Genomic DNA, 16,348 nt, shown 5'->3' with positions numbered 1-16,348 from the left:
AAAAACTTGTTGAAAGAATATATTGCATTTACATTCAAGATTACCACTATAAAACTTAATCCCTCCCGAACACCTATGCTCGGTCAAGGTTGAACCACGAAATCCCTCCTGAGTACTCTCTCGGCCAAGGATGAAAAACTTAATCCCTCCCGAGCACCTACGCTCGACCAAGGTTGAACAACGAAATCCCTCCCGAGTACCCTCTCGGCCAAAAATGAAAAACTTAATCCCTCCCGAGTACCCTCTCAGCCAAGGATGAAAAACTTAATCCCTCCCGAGCACCTACGCTCGACCAAGGTTAAACCATGAAATCCCTCCCGAGTACCCTCTCGGCCAAGGATGAAAAACTTAATCCCTCCCGAGCACCTACGCTCGGCCAAGGTCGAACCACAGAATCCCTCCCGAGTACCCTCTCAGCCAAAGGTGTTGCAAGTACTCACTTGACTGATGCAAGGGCCGACCTCGAACATCATATCACGTACCTTTAGGCATTCAAACAACAATTCCTCTTTTGACTTGGCCAAGGATGAACAATTAACTCCTCCTGACTACCCCCTCGGCTAAGGAAGGATACTCATTCTCTCCTGAGTACCTACTACTCAGTCAAGAGTGAATACCTCGTCCCTCAGGCACCCACGTGGCCTAAGACATGGAAACCCAAACCCGCCAGGCATTCTCAATCGGTCCACAACGAACAAACTAAATTTCCTCAAGTATCTTCACTTGACTGAGGGGGGGACTCACAATAAACACCCTTCTTCCTATTGCTCGATGCAGACCCAAAGTGGTTTGGTTACTGGAGAAGTTAACTAAAAGAAGATTCAAAGCGAGATCAAAAGTAAAGGAACGTGTCAACAACCGAGATAGAATAAGCAAATAGAATAATTCATTAAAAAGGCTCTAATGGCTGAAATGGCGCTAATGGTCAAGGGGTACAACCAAGTTTTGGCTCTAACGGCCCAAAAAAATACAAGCAAAAAGTATACCCTACTCTTATACACCTTTCCCAAAACAGATGTACAGCCACAAAACACAATGTCGCGACTCCTCAATCGACATTGGTAGTCTGCTCGGTCTCCTCATCATCATTCATAGTTGCCCCAGGATCCTCCAAGATGGCCGAGCAGGGCAGAGCCATCTCATCCGGCTCAACATCGTCGGGGGTGTCAACAAAATTCATGTATACCCCTTGGAAGAAATCCTTACTTAACTCGAATGAAAAATCTGGAGGAAAGGTGCTGAAGTGGTTAGCCTGCCGAACTGTATGCCAAAAATTGGCTTCATGCTCTTTTATGATTTTTTTCTCGCAGTCGGTTCAGAAATTGTTCAACACAACTTCGGCATCGACCTTACTTTGCGCCTCCTGATGGAAGTCACTTGGAGAAGATTGATGTTCTTCAAGTACTCCATGCAAGGACCGTGAATACTCTTGAGGTAAATCTTCAAATCAACACTTGAAGCTCCTTGAAGCAAACTCCAATGGAGGAGAATCACTTAGGGAGGTTCGTCCACCTTGAAGAAGTGAAGAAGCTTGAGAAACCAAGCTTCTAGGAGAAGGAATTTTGAGAGAAAACTAGGAGAATTTTTTCTCACGAATTTGACTCTTGAAAATGAGAGAGAATTTCTGAATTCTAAGTCTCATAAATGTCCAAAAATGAGTACAAGCGAAGGAATTACAAATATATAGGGAGAGGTACCTTCTAGGAAAAGCTAACCTTAACCCTGGTTCACTAGGAACCATGGTAAGGTGTAGCTAACCTTCCATGGTTTAGAAAACTTGTAGGAGAAGCTACCTTGACCATGGTTCACTTAAGAACCATGGTAAGGTCAGCTCAACCTACCTAAGTTTAGAAACTTGGAAGAGAAGCTACTAAACTTGAAGGAGAGACTAAGCAAATTTCGGCCATGAACAAGGAAGAAAGCTAGGCGGCCTTGGCTCATAATTGCTCCATGAATTAATTCAAAAATGTTTGATTTGGTTTAGTTAGGTTCATCATATGATGATAAGACCTAGATAAATCAAATCTATGAAAAATTAGGAGCAAAATAAGTCCAATATGCAAAATTTTGCCTAGGCCCAGTTCTAGCCCATTTACTAGTTACACCCTCAAGCGTTGCTAAATGCCACCCCTTTTTTCCTACTGAAAAAATACAAAATGAATGTATCAACTAAGGAGGTTAAATGGAGTTAAACTCTCCAAGTAGCCTACCTTAAAATCAATATACAAACACTAGAAAAAACAAGTAAAGTGTCTTACAAATACAAAGGCAAAAATAACTTATACAAAAGAACTATTGTATGTACAAACATAAGAAAAAGGTCTTTAAGATCATCACATTCCTCTTGGTTCTTTTAGTATATCACCTCTTGGATTTCTTGGCCTTGGCCATAGTCTATCATCCCCTCTCTCTTAAAAAGGATTTGACCTCAAATCTCGAGGGTCCTCATGATTATTGGCCATACCTACAAATATATAATAAAATTCATCAGAGGTGATATTTTCAACAAGTAAATGTGAAAGGAATATCCCAGAAGGAATCCTTTCATGGAACCTAAAGAAATCTATGACACTAGACCTACTAATATAATGAATAGGATCCTCTCCTAAACATAGACTAGGTATATTTCTAAATCCTAAAAATGTGCTAAAGCTAAAACTATAGCACACTAAAGACTTAATCCTAAAAACTAAAATATGTTGCCTAAAGTACCCTATGTGGTAGGCTAGGCATTTCCTAGAAAATAATGAAAATACTACCAAGAAATTTCCTAAATAATTTTGGATTATATTATTTGTTGGATAGTTATGAAAAGAATTTGTCACAAGGAACCTTGAAGGTTCAGATGTTATATCCAACAAATAATATATTCCATAAATTGGGTGCATTATAGACACAACTAAGGTAGGAAGACTATTTACCTTGGGCACCACCAAGGAAGTAGCATGAGAAGTAGAACTAAATGAATTCCACTTCTCCTTCACAAAATCTTGAAGTTGAGATTCTTTTTCTTTGAAAATAATGGATTTGTGAATCTCTTCTTCAAGACTAGTGGCAGCGTGAGGGTAAGAGTTAAGGTCTTTATGAATAAAGAGAATAGTTTTCGTAGGTTCTTTAGTGATAAAGCAATTCTCTTTAGACATAATTCCCTTAGAGGATATTTCTTCCTCTTTATTCTTCCCTACCTTTTCTCTTTTTCTTTTGTTTTTTATTTGTGCTTGATCCTCCGCCACTTGTTGAGGTGAGAGAGGATAAAGTACAAATTTCTTTTCCTTGTGAGTGAAGGTAATTTCATTAGTAAGACCATCATGTACAGTTTTCTTTTCAAATTGTCATGGTCTTCCTAACAAAATATGACAAGCTTCCATTGGTACTATATCATATAAAGCTTGGTCCTCATACTTCCCAATGGAAAACTTGACCTTCACTTGTTGGTCAACTACTATGTCACCATCCTTATTAAGCCATTACAAATGATAAGGTTGAGGATGTGACATAGTAATTAAACTCAACTTTTTAACCAACCTAGTGTTACAACAGTTACACCATGAACCACTATCAACAATGAGAGAACAAGCATTATTTAAAACATTACATCTTGTATGAAAGATGTTCTCTCTTTGTGATAGGGTACCACTAGGTTGATTATGAAGGATTCTCCTAAGCATTAGGAGCTCTCCTTCATAAGGATAAATTGGCTCCACTTTGGATCTTTTAAGCTTTGTTTCAACCTCACTCTCACTATAAGAGGAGGTAGTAGTCTCTTCTTGACTACTATAAGTGTCATGCCCCCTTAAGATCATGACTTTCTTTGTAGGGCATTGAGAAGCAATGTGGCCTCTCCCTAGACACTTGAAACATTTAATATCACTAGTCTTTGTGCTAGTGTGTGGAGTGATGAGATCTTTATCCTTATCTTTATTTTTCTCTTTCCTCTTAGCCAATTCTTTGGAGGGTTCTGAAATAATTTTCTTTTCAAAAGGTTTTTCCTCCTCCAAGTAGTCTTTCCTAAGAGATCTAGAGTGGGAGCTTTCTCTTTTAGAAGATTTTCTCAACATTTGTTGTTCTACCCTTACACAAAGTTGGACCAAGTCATTTAGGTCCCTGTAGGGTAGTAGCTTCACTTGGTCTCTAATCTCTAAGTTAAGACCACTCATGAATCTGGCTACTATGGTGGCTTCCTCTTTTCTAATACAAGCCTTCATCATGTAAAGCTCCATTTGTTGCCTGTACTGTTCTACAGACATATCTTCTTGTTGGAGCATTTGGAGCTTATTCATAAGCTCCCTACCATAGTAAGAAGGAATGTGTCTCCTCCTCAATGCACTCCTAAGATCATTCCAATATTGGATAGGAGGATCATTGTGGAGACGCCTTTCTCTTTCCAAAGAGGTCCACCAATACATTGCATGCCCTTGAAAGCTAAGGGTTGCAAGTGGAACTTTCCTTTCTTCACTTACCCTATGGCAAGCAAAGAGTTGTTCTACCTTCATCTCCCAATCAAGGTAGGCCTCCACATCATCCTTCCCAAAAAATTGAGGGAGATCCACCTTGAATTCCCTAGGTTTAATAGTTCTTTTGGAAGGTTGATAATGGTTACCTACATTAAGGCTTTCATTAGGAGATGTGTATTGTGAATGTGAACTCCTACTCTTTTTTCTATGTTTTCTCATATTTTCTTTCAATTTTTCTTCTTCTTGTTTTAAAATTCTCAACTCTTCCTCAAGGTAAGCAAGTTGTCCTTCTCTTTCAATCTTTTCTTTTTCTCTTTGAATGGACTCTTGCTTTTTCCATAGCTTAAGTGATTTAAGCCCTTTAGTGATATATGAAAGACTTTTTGGAGAGCCATCACTTTCACTATTGGAGGAATTTTGAGACATTTTATTTCAAGAATATTTTTCCACACAAAAAAAGTTTTTATGAAAATAAGATTTTTGAAGTGCTTTAGACTTGGCACTTAAGGTCTAAGAGTACAAATTAAACTTTGGAGGGAGGTGAGCTACTAAAGAGCCACTTAATAACCAAGCCTCTTCAAGTAAAAATCTCTAAACCCCCTTGTATATTTGCCTTGCACCAAAATGTTTTCACAAATTTCTTTTTCAAAAAGAAAATAACAAGCAAGTGCCTAATGTGTACAATTAAGCAATGCAATCAAAACTTAAAGACTTGAAAACATAAATTGCTTAAAAACATAAATTTCATGAAAACATAAATTGTTTAAAATCTTAAAGACAAGAAAACATAAACTAGGCGATTAAGCAATTAAACCTAGGTGAGAGCTTGAAAGGCACCAAAAACCTTCAAGGACCCTCTCACAAGTACTAAACGAATTTACTATGAGAATACTTAAGGAGAGATGGAGATACACCAAAGGCACTTCAAGACACTCCTTAATAAAGGCCTTGTATAAAAATTTGGAAATCAAAAATTACAAGAAAAATGAAATTCGAATTTTCTTCAAATGAAATGCAAATTCACACTCCAAATGAAATGTAAATTCACATTCAAATGAAATTAGTGGCTGCACTTAATTTCAAAGAAAAACAAATTAGCCACTAATTAGAAACAAATTTTAGAGACGGATTTTGTAAGGAAAAACAAATTTTAGAAACTAAAAATTCCGTCACTAAAATTAGTCTCTAAATTTTCACAAAAATTTTCAAAATTCTTGCTCCTTCTTTCTCCAATTCAGCCACCTAGCTTGCAGCCTCACAATGTGTTTCACAACTCTTTAGAAGCAACCTTGATTTTGGTTACTCCTAGGTGTTTGAATTTCCAAGAATCCAATCCAATGAGAAACAAGCTCCTAGGTCACCACCAAAATCCTTCAATATTGGCTATCCTTAAGCTTGGCCTTCAACACCTTCCAAGAGGCACTAAACACACCTTAAGATGCTGGAACATTAGTGCAAAAATTGAAAAGGAACAATTTATAATGGCTACACCAAATGGTAGAGTAAAATGAGACAAACTAGAAAGAGTTCCACAAAAATGACAAGCAACAATTAAGGCTAATTTGGAAAGCTAGCACACAAGAGATATCCTATCAAAGGCACTAGAATGGATTACAAAACAAAAGCTAAGATTAGAAACAAAAATAAGACACAATTTATGTGGCTGGACCGAAAATATGTAAGCAAACACACACCAAAACCGAGAGCTAGCTTCACTAGATTTTTCACTCCTTTTGGCAATTTCTTTTGCTATTTTCTTTCTTTTCTTTTTGCAAAATATTTTTCACTTCTTATCTTTGATTAATCAGGAGTTTAAATGCCTTTTGAACACTTATAAGTCTCGGTTTTAGGTTAGAAATACTGCAGCAAAAATTTCACACAAAACAAGAGGTGTTCACATGCATTTTGTAACTAGTGCTTCATAATTTTGTAGTGTTTTTAGGTCAAATTTTTAAGCAGTCATTCTTTTGTTTTTATCATGCATTTAGAACACTTACACCTCTGTTTTGTCTCTATTTTGATGTTTCAAAAATGAAAATAAGTTTCAGCCACACAACAATACACAAAGAAACCTAGTAGGAAAAATGTTTAACAATTTTTTTTTTTGACAAAACTTTTAACAAAACATAATAGAAACCTAACTCTAGAAAATTTGCTAGAACTAATAGCAAATTAAGAACTCAAACATGTAAAGCAAAAGCACATATAATAAGGTTCAGATTTAATAAGAAAATACACAAAAATTTCGGGCACAAACAACACAAAGAAAAAATTAGGTCAAACAAGCTAGTCTAGGAATTTCAACAAGTAAAAGGACTACACATGACTTCTATGACAAAACAAGTGATTTAAAAACAAAGTCTATGCTCAATGAATGTTGTCCAGTCACGGACACATGTTATAGAATGGAGAAGACTCAAGCACATACAAAAATGCACAAGAACAACAGAACCTAAAGCACAACACAAGTGATTCACGGATTAGGAAACAAGCAAGAACATGAATCAACTTACTTCTTATGTGACATATAGGATCTATCAAAAAAATTTTAGAAAATTTAGATCCATTCAGCAAACACATATTTAGACATATAAGAAGGAAGAGACAACACGGATTCATACAAAAAAAATTAGAACACCAAACCTCAAGAGCACTAGGCTCTAGATACCAAAACTGATGGAAGTCACTTGGAGAAGATTGATGTTCTTCAAGTACTCCATGCAAGGACCGTGAATACTCTTGAGGTAAATCTTCAAATCAACACTTGAAGCTCCTTGAAGCAAACTCCAATGGAGGAGAAGCACTTAGGGAGGTTCGGCCACCTCTTGAAGAAGTGAAGAAGCTTGAGAAACCAAGCTTCTAGGAGAAGGAACTTTGAGAGAAAACTAGGAGAAGTTTTTCTCACGAATTTGACTCTTGAAAATGAGAGAGTTTTTCTGAATTCTAAGTCTCATAAATGTCCAAAAGTGAGTACAAGTGAAGGAATTACAAATATATAGGGAGAGGTAGCATCTAGGAAAAGCTAACCTTAACCATGGTTCACTAAGAACCATGGTAAGGTGTAGCTAACCTTCCATGGTTTAGAAAACTTGTAGGAGAAGCTACCTTGACCATGGTTCACTTAAGAACCATGGTAAGGTCAGCTCAACCTACCTAAGTTTAGAAACTTGGAAGAGAAGCTACTAAACTTGAAGGAGAGACTAAGCAAATTTCGGCCATGAACAAGGAAGAAAGCTAGGCGGCCTTGGCTCATAATTGCTCCATGAATTAATTCAAAAATGTTTGATTTGGTTTAGTTAGGTTCATCATATGATGATGAGACCTAGCTAAATCAAATCTATGAAAAATTAGGAGCAAAATAAGTCCAATATGCAAAATTTTGCCTAGGCCCAGTTCTGGCCTATTTACTAATCACACACTCAAGTGTTGCTAAATGTCACCCCTTTTTCCCTACTGAAAAAATACAAAATGAATGTATCAACTAAGGAGGTTAAATTGAGTTAAACTCTCCAAGTAGCCTACCTTAAAATCAATATACAAACACTAGAAAAAGCAAGTAAAGTGCCTTACAAATACAAAGGCAAAAATAACATATACAAAAGAACTACTGTATGTACAAACATAAGAAAAAGGTCTTTATGATCATCCCATTCCTCTTGGTTCTTTTAGTATATCACCTCTTGGATTCCTTGGCCTTAGCCATAGTCTATCACCTCCCGAGCCAAGACTACCTGCATCTCCTCAGCCCTCATCCATTTGACGTCCTCCACCGTAATTGCCTGGCCCTCCATCTCACCTAAAGACTCTTTTAATCGAGCCACTCTGCCTCCAACGCTAACTTCTCGTTGGACGTGGCCTCATGAGCCTCGACCGACTGTTGGAAGGCCATTTTCGTTTCGTCCAAATTTTTCCAGAGATTATGGACATCGGCCCTGGGCTCCAAGGCTAATTTTCGGAGTATCACCATGGCCCTGATCTGCAACTCGCAAGCCATGGCCCACTAAGCCGAAGGAGCAGCAGAGTCGAGCATCCGGTGACCCAACATTGAAAGTAAATTAGAAGACATCATTCGGGTCGGCCAAACTTCATCAGATAAAAAATATTTTGCAATGATGGCCGAAGGTATGGCCAAGTCCGTTGAGGGGCTCTCCGCCCGACGGTGCTTGGGCCGATTGGTCTCCGCGCGAGTTGCGTCGGCCTTCCTTTTCCCCTTATCCTTCTTTTTCTTGCCATTGGGATCCGGAAGGATAATATCCCGAGGTGGCAGACGAGAGGCAGCGGCCGCACCCAACACCTGATCAATTGCCACGCTGCGGTGGTCATTGGCCGAGGTCCTCGCCGAGGCTCGGTTTCTCATCGCTTGACAGTACGATATGCCGAGACCTTGTTGAGCCATCCAACCTGCAAAAGTCAAACAGTCACACATCAACTTAACAAGAACGACCAATCGGAAAAATTAGTACATACCATCTAAATCAAAACGAGGTCGAGGCGACTTGGGCAATAACACAAGAAACCGAGTTGGAATCCATCGAGGTAACCCTTTCAGGTAATTTAATGTCGAAACCTCGGCCTCGGTCATCATTTCCACCGAAAAATCATCGTTTTTTCGAGGCTGCTGGGTCCAATAAAGGAGAAACAGGGGCTTGTGCTCGGCATCATAGAAAAAGCTACGGCCGGCAATGGGATCTATTATTACCTTCACAAACCCCGACTTAAAGCCCTTGAAAGACGAAGTAAAGGGCTTCAATAGTTGATAGATATAATTTTACACATTCTTTTATGTTTGGTTTATAGTATTTTAGACTTGTGTTGATGTTATTTTGATATTTTTTAGATTTGTTTTGATTTAGTAAGTCATTTTAGATATTAGTTGCATTTCCTAGTTAATTTTCATATTTTTCCTGCTTTGAACAGTTTTCTTGTACAGGCCATATCTGGAGCTATAGACCTTAGAATTGAACGTTCTTGGTGTCCCTGGAAAGATAAGAAAGAGATTTACAATTTCTATGTTGGAAGAAAAGCCCAGTTCAGACGTTAAGGATGTCTAATTTTGCCTACAAAGTCGCAGCTCTGTGCAGATTTATTTTCTGTTTTTAGATTAGGACTTAATGAATTGTAATTAGTGTATTAGTGACTTAAGCTAATGGGCTGGATCTTATTTAGTCAGATTTAGGCCCATTAAGTCGTTTACATATAGCAAAACTTACATTGATGTAAGGGGAACACTTTTTCGTCAGTTGAAGAGATTTTTCAGATTCAGTTTCTTGGAATTAAAAGTTGTTTTTTCCCTCCTCCTTTCTCCACGAACTGTTTCTGCTTCTTGGAATTCTTGGACGAACTTCTTCTCAGACTTGAACACAGATTTGTGAAGCAAGGATGATGAAGATGCTCGGCTAGGTTCGTTGCACCGATTCAAGTTTTTGATTATGCGGTAATCTGTTCTTTAAAATCTTTAAAATCTGGAATTCATCTTTCTCTCTAATCTGTTCTTGATTAATTCGACCTAAATTCATGATTATGATTTAGCTCTAATTAATTCAAGAACAGATTCAATTCGTCTTGAAATTAAAACACCGAAGTTGGATTCAATTTGGATTGGAATTTTATAAAACAGATTTGTGTCTAATTTTCCATAGAACACGATTGTGTTCTTCGTTCTCCAATTCGAATTGAATGATAAACAGTGGAATTCGGATTAATTCCTTATTACCGTATAAATCTGAGATTTGAATTGGTATTTTCATTTGATTAGATTTCCATCTTGTTTCAATTGATTCGAATTTATGATCTAATATTCATTAAACTGTTCTTCAATCCCCTTGCTAATTGAACTGATAAAATCTTCAAACAAATTGATTTCTGTCTTTGAGATTCGACCTAGGTTAGCTCACTACATTACATTTTAATTCGGAGGACCTGGAATTATTTGATTTCCATAACGACGTGGATATCAATAGTGGTCGGTCGGCATGCCTAATTAAGGAAAGCCACTTAACTATTTTATTTGACGGACGAGTACATAAAAAATGCAGAAAAAGACCTACGCTCGGCTCTTTATAATGATATTTACAAAGGACTCGGAACGCTTGCATATAAGCCCACCCATTCAGATGTAACTGAGTCGGCGCAACGTTCAACACGCTAAGTACTCCCATTTGGAAATGGTCCAAAGGGAGGGACATGCCGAGCTCTCGAAAGAAACACTCGCACATGTAAAAGAAATCCTCCTGACCTTCCTGCTTCGCAAGAAACACCAGGTCGGCCCCCTCAGGGCCTTCGACCTAGCACCGAAGCAACATAACCGGGTAGGGATCCGAATCCTCCCACAAGGCCAATGTACAGACACTAAGGAGTCGTTCCACGCCAGATCTCTCATAAAAACGCGAGAAGTACGCCGCCACCTCACCATCAACCTAGTCATACCCCGGGATCTCTCATGGGGGATATTTTTGCCTATAATCCCGAGGGCTCATCTCGGCATCAGGAAGGTCCGAGCCGGACGAGGAACTCCCAGATAAACTGGTACTACTTAACCCCAAACTCCTAGGAGAACCCTCTAACACCTCGACCTCGACATCATGTGCTGAGACCCTCACACCAGACGAAGACCCAGATGATAAAGTTACCCTTTCAGCTATCATTAAACCCAGCAACCCGACCGAAAGCTAGATTGAACCGACCTTTGAGAATGAGTATTCGGCTTACGAGCAATGAGGGTGTCGGGGCAGAGTGTTTACTATGAAGAAAGCGCGAGATGAGTTATGACCATACCAACCTATATATAGGAAAACCCCCGGCATCCCAAAAGCCCCTTATAAATGCTTTTGGAAACTAAAAGACACCACGCCAAGGCTCGAAACCCTAGGGCAGCCAAGCATGCAACGGTCACAATCATGCAGCAAGAGACACGATGCCCGAGACACGTACAGAAACCCTAAGTCCATCAAAAGTCACATCCCACTTAAACCCCTTCAGCTTTCACCCTCGAGCTTGGGGAAACAGTGTACTGAGAATACCTCCTTCAGCCAAACCCTGGGCCGACCACCCTTCGGCCATTGAAGGGGCCGAAACAAACACCCAAACCGAAGAAGCCCTCACACGGCTCACCCCTTCGGCTTTAAAGACGGCCGAACCCCCTTTCGGCCTTGAGCTTGACCGAACACCCCCAAATGTTCCCAAGTAAGGCAAAAAAGCATCAAGGGAAGACATGGCCAAAAACCCTTCGGCCTCAAGCATGACCGCGACCCCCTTCAACCTTAAGCATGACCGAGACCCCCTTCGGCCTCAAGCATGACCGAGACCCCCCTTGAGCCTCGAGCATAGCCGAGCATCACTTTGGTCTCAAGCTCGACCGAACACCCCCTCGGCCATACGAACAACCGAACACCTCTTCGGCTAAAAGCATGGCCGAAGACCCAAAGTGCATCAACCCACGTGGAAAATATGATAGATTAGAATATCTTCTACACAACGTTTATCATGCTTAATTGAGGGAGATTATGGTTAACCAAGGTATTACCCATCTCCCAAGACAGAAGGCCCACCAGGCCCAAATACGTCACTATAAATACACAAGTGATGGGACAGAAAAGAGGTACACTTTATCTAGTATAAAAGCCTTTATTGCTTTATACCGAACACTTAATTGATCCTCGGAGTGCCTTTGCAGGTACATTCCCCACCCTTTGGAGCCACTATTCGGTCGGCACCAAAAATTTAGAAGACCACGAAGAAGAAGCGACAAGAGGAGTGTTTCTACGCAGGAACAAATAGCGTTTTGAATGAATAATTTAACGGAAAGAGAAGATGAAAGGACATTTTCTCACACTCACTCTCCTTCCTCATTTTATACTTTTAATTTTAAAATATTAATAACTTTTAATTAAATATAAATTTTGATGACCCTTAATTATAACTTCATATATATTAAATAATAATTTAAATATAATTAAAATATTTATATTTTAATATATTTTAAAAATATATATTATATTAATTTTATTTTATAAGAATGATAAATTTAAAAGTTAGTTTGTAAAATATATAATTTTAATCCCGATTCGTCAATTTTTAATTAAGGAAATTTTAGTTCATCAAACATTTTTTCTATGCTATTTAATTTTATCTCTTTTATTTAAAATATGATAATTTTTGTTGATACAACATTAATAAAGGGCTTAAATATGTTTCTAATCTCTCAAATTTAGGATAAATCTATTTTTGGTCCCTCAGATTTAAAATTGTTATTTTTAGTCTATGTAATTTCAAAAAATCTTATTTTAGTCCTTATATTCAAATTTTATTAAGAAATTTATCAAATATTATTACATAAAATCTACCTATTAGTATCTCTATTAGTGAAAATATCACGTTAAATCTAATTGATATAACATAATTGTCTTAATTAGCTACTTTCAAATATGTTATTGGTAATGTAAGGGACTAAAACAATATTTTTAAAAATTACATGGATTAAAAATTAATTTTAAATTTGAGGGACCAAAAACAAATTTATCTTAAATTTGAGGGACTAAAAATATGTTTAAGCCTTAATAAGGTGATATGAAAGTCACCAATCATCCTTTTCTTGAGTATGGGCTAGAAGCAAACATGGCTAAATTTTTTAGGGTAGTTGATGTATGAGTAAGGTGATAGATTGGGAGGAGGAGGAGGTGATGACGTTGGAGCTCAAGAAAGACTCGATGAGGAAGGAAAAGTTAGAGGATGTAAATGTAACATCTTTATAATTTTTAAGAGGTTTCACCAAAGGAAGGAGAACTCGAGTGTGTGAGTGTAACATTTTTCAACTAATAACATAAGAATATTGAGTACAATCTCAAAAAAATAAAAGAAATGTGAGTGTACGAGTTGTACATATAATATGTCCCACAAACTTTTACACAAATTTATTTTTAAAAAAAGGTATATATAAAATAAGGAAATTGTTATACTCATAAGGGTTTCTTATTCATAATTAGTTATCTAATAATTTTCTTTGTATTTAATCCTTAGGGTTCCCCTAGAATTGTCAAAGTGGATTTCAACTCGTGAACCAACTTGACCCACATTAAAAACAAGTTGGCCTATGCAAAAAAAAAAAAAAAATTATAATTGGTCATAAAACTCAACCCAGGTTGCTGTTGACCCATTTGGGTTCAACCTATAATGGATCGAGTTGCTCACTTACACCTCTCATCAATCAAACTAGCAATGGTCCACTTAAATGTTTGTTTTCATGTATATATTATTTTAATAAGATAATTTTAATTCTCTCAATAATTTGATATTCGTTGATTATTAAATTTTGACGTTATTTGATAATCTATTACCACTTAAGTAATGTGATATTTAATTATGTGACATATAAAAATAAAAATAAAAAATAACATAAAAAATCTTTATTTGTATCTATTTATACAATAATTGATATTTATTTTATTAATAAAATTTTTATTTATATATCTTTTATTTATAAAATCTCATGTTATAAAATGTCATATCACTTAAGTATAAATAAATATTAAAATTTAATAATTAGTAAATGTAAATTTAATTGGAAGATTAAAATTTTATATTTTTAAAATTAAAAAATTAAATATTTTTATTTTAAAATAGAGTGATGATGATAATAGAAGGACCATATAGGTAATTAGTATCTAATCTATTTATGATTTTATTTTATTTTTAAAAAAAATTAAACAAAACTGAATTACATTATTATAAAATTTCCAAATAATAAAAAAAGAATCAGGTTACTTATCCATTTAGATTTAAGTAAAGTTACATACTGTAGTGTATAAAGAAGATTGAGTAAGAGGCCTGGGCTTGGCCCATTTACACATTTTATAATGTATGACTCAAACCTTTAAAAATAATGAAAACCATTCTCTCTTCCGAAACCATGAACATCCCAGACGGCGTCAGCATCAAGGTTCACGCCAAGGTCATTCATGTCAAGGTCCCCGCAGAAAGCTCGTTCGAGACTTCAAGCATTTGAACCTCGATTTTGATCTACCAATGATAATAGAAAGAGGAAGCTCAAGATCGACGCCTGGTTTGGCTCCCGGAAAACCTCCGCAGCCATCTGCACCGCCCTCAGCGATGTTGAGAATCGCGTCACCAAGGACTACCACTACAAGATGAGGATCGTCTACGCTCACTTTCCCATCAATGCTAGCATTACCAACAACAACAAGGCCATTGAGATACGAAACTTCCTCTACAAGAAAAATGTTTTTTTTTAAAACTCATTTAATTTAATTGTAGGAAAATATTTTGCATATTTTGTTTAGTGTTTTATTTTGTTGTTCCTATTATTAAGTTAGGAAGGTGGACATGCTTGAGGGCGTATTAATTCTATATATAATTAAAATTAATATAATTTTGACAAATAAATATTATAATTATTGATTATTATTGTAAATATTTTTGTTTAAATTAATTGATAATATAGATATATATTATAATTTAAATTTATAATATAATTAAATACAAAAATAATTAAATAAAAAATTATAAAAATGTGATATATTATGAAGACACGAATTATTGCACTAATAAAAATTATATATTATTTTCTAAATGAACCAAATAAATTATGTATTATTTTTTCAAAATTTAAAAAATAAAAGAATATTTATATTAATATAACAAAATACTCCTTAAAATTATTATTTTAATATTCATATTAATAGAATTTTATACTTTTTATTATTTAAAAATAAAAAAGATTAATATTTTTATGAAATTTAAGACTTTCTGATAATCAACTATAATACTAATTAGATTAATAAATATTAATTATTTATTTAACTACTTTCATTAGTTAATATTTTTTTTAATTTTTAATTAAATACAAATATATATATATATATATATATATATATATATATATATATATAATCCTTTCCAACAATACTTATCTTATATAATTGCTATTTCTCTATTTCTCGATCCCCGATAAAAACTGTATTGGCACCAACAACAACATTCTATTCACACCATATATCAGGTGTCATTTCCCTTTACTCTCCACTTATTGTTCTAGCACATGACTTCCGTTATTCAAAATCTTTTTTCTTTTAGGATTTCTTGTTAGTTGGATGAAGGATTTTATAAATTAAAAAATTTTAAATTTTTTATTTTTAAATTATTTTAATTTTAATTTTTATTATTTTTAAAATATTTTATTCTTTAAATTATTATATTAAATATAATATAAAATTGATTTTAAAAAATATATTTATATATTGAAAATTTTAAATTAAATTTATAAAAATAAATATTAACTAATTTTAATTATTTAATAATTTTAAAATTAATATTAATAATATATAATAATTTTAAATATATTTTGAAATATTTAATAAATAAAAATATGAAAAATTAAGAGATAAGATAAAATATATAAATAAAATAAAAAAATATATATATAATCTAACAAAAAAGGGTCTCCAAATACCACTAAAACACCTAAGTAGGTGTTTTAGTGGTATTTGGAGACCCTTTTTATTAGATTATAATAATGATTAAATAGGTTAAGAGATGAAACTAAGTCTTATATTCAACATGTTCATGAAAATGTGATGCAGAGAATACCAATCATTCAAATGCAATTACTCATCTCTTTTATATGAATAGGATGAATTTTAAAGTTAGTTTGTAATGCAAAAGTATATTGACATTTTATTAGTTATTTTTTAAAAAATCGATCAGAACTTTATATACATTACATATAAAAAGTAAAATTCATTTAAATTTAATTAAACATTTATTTATATACACTACATATAAAAAGTAAAACCCATTTACAATTAATTAAATTTGGATTACAATACTTATATTAGTAAAAAAAAATTTCTAACGTTCCTCATTTCAAAATTCATGGGAGA

General features: G+C 35.1%; 1 pseudogene; it reads left to right on the top strand.

Annotated features, from left to right (window-relative positions):
- The first annotated feature begins 14,358 nt into the window (after nt 1-14,358).
- Nucleotides 14,359-14,800, top strand: LOC109797999 (large ribosomal subunit protein uL6 pseudogene; annotated as a pseudogene).
- The last annotated feature ends 1,548 nt before the right edge of the window (nt 14,801-16,348 follow it).

The sequence above is a fragment of the Cajanus cajan genome, chromosome 6 (assembly GCF_000230855.2).
Source record: "Cajanus cajan strain Asha chromosome 6, NIPB_CcT2T_4, whole genome shotgun sequence".
In the NCBI taxonomy this organism is placed as follows: Eukaryota; Viridiplantae; Streptophyta; class Magnoliopsida; order Fabales; family Fabaceae; genus Cajanus; species Cajanus cajan.
This window is presented reverse-complemented; position numbering and strand designations above follow the sequence as displayed.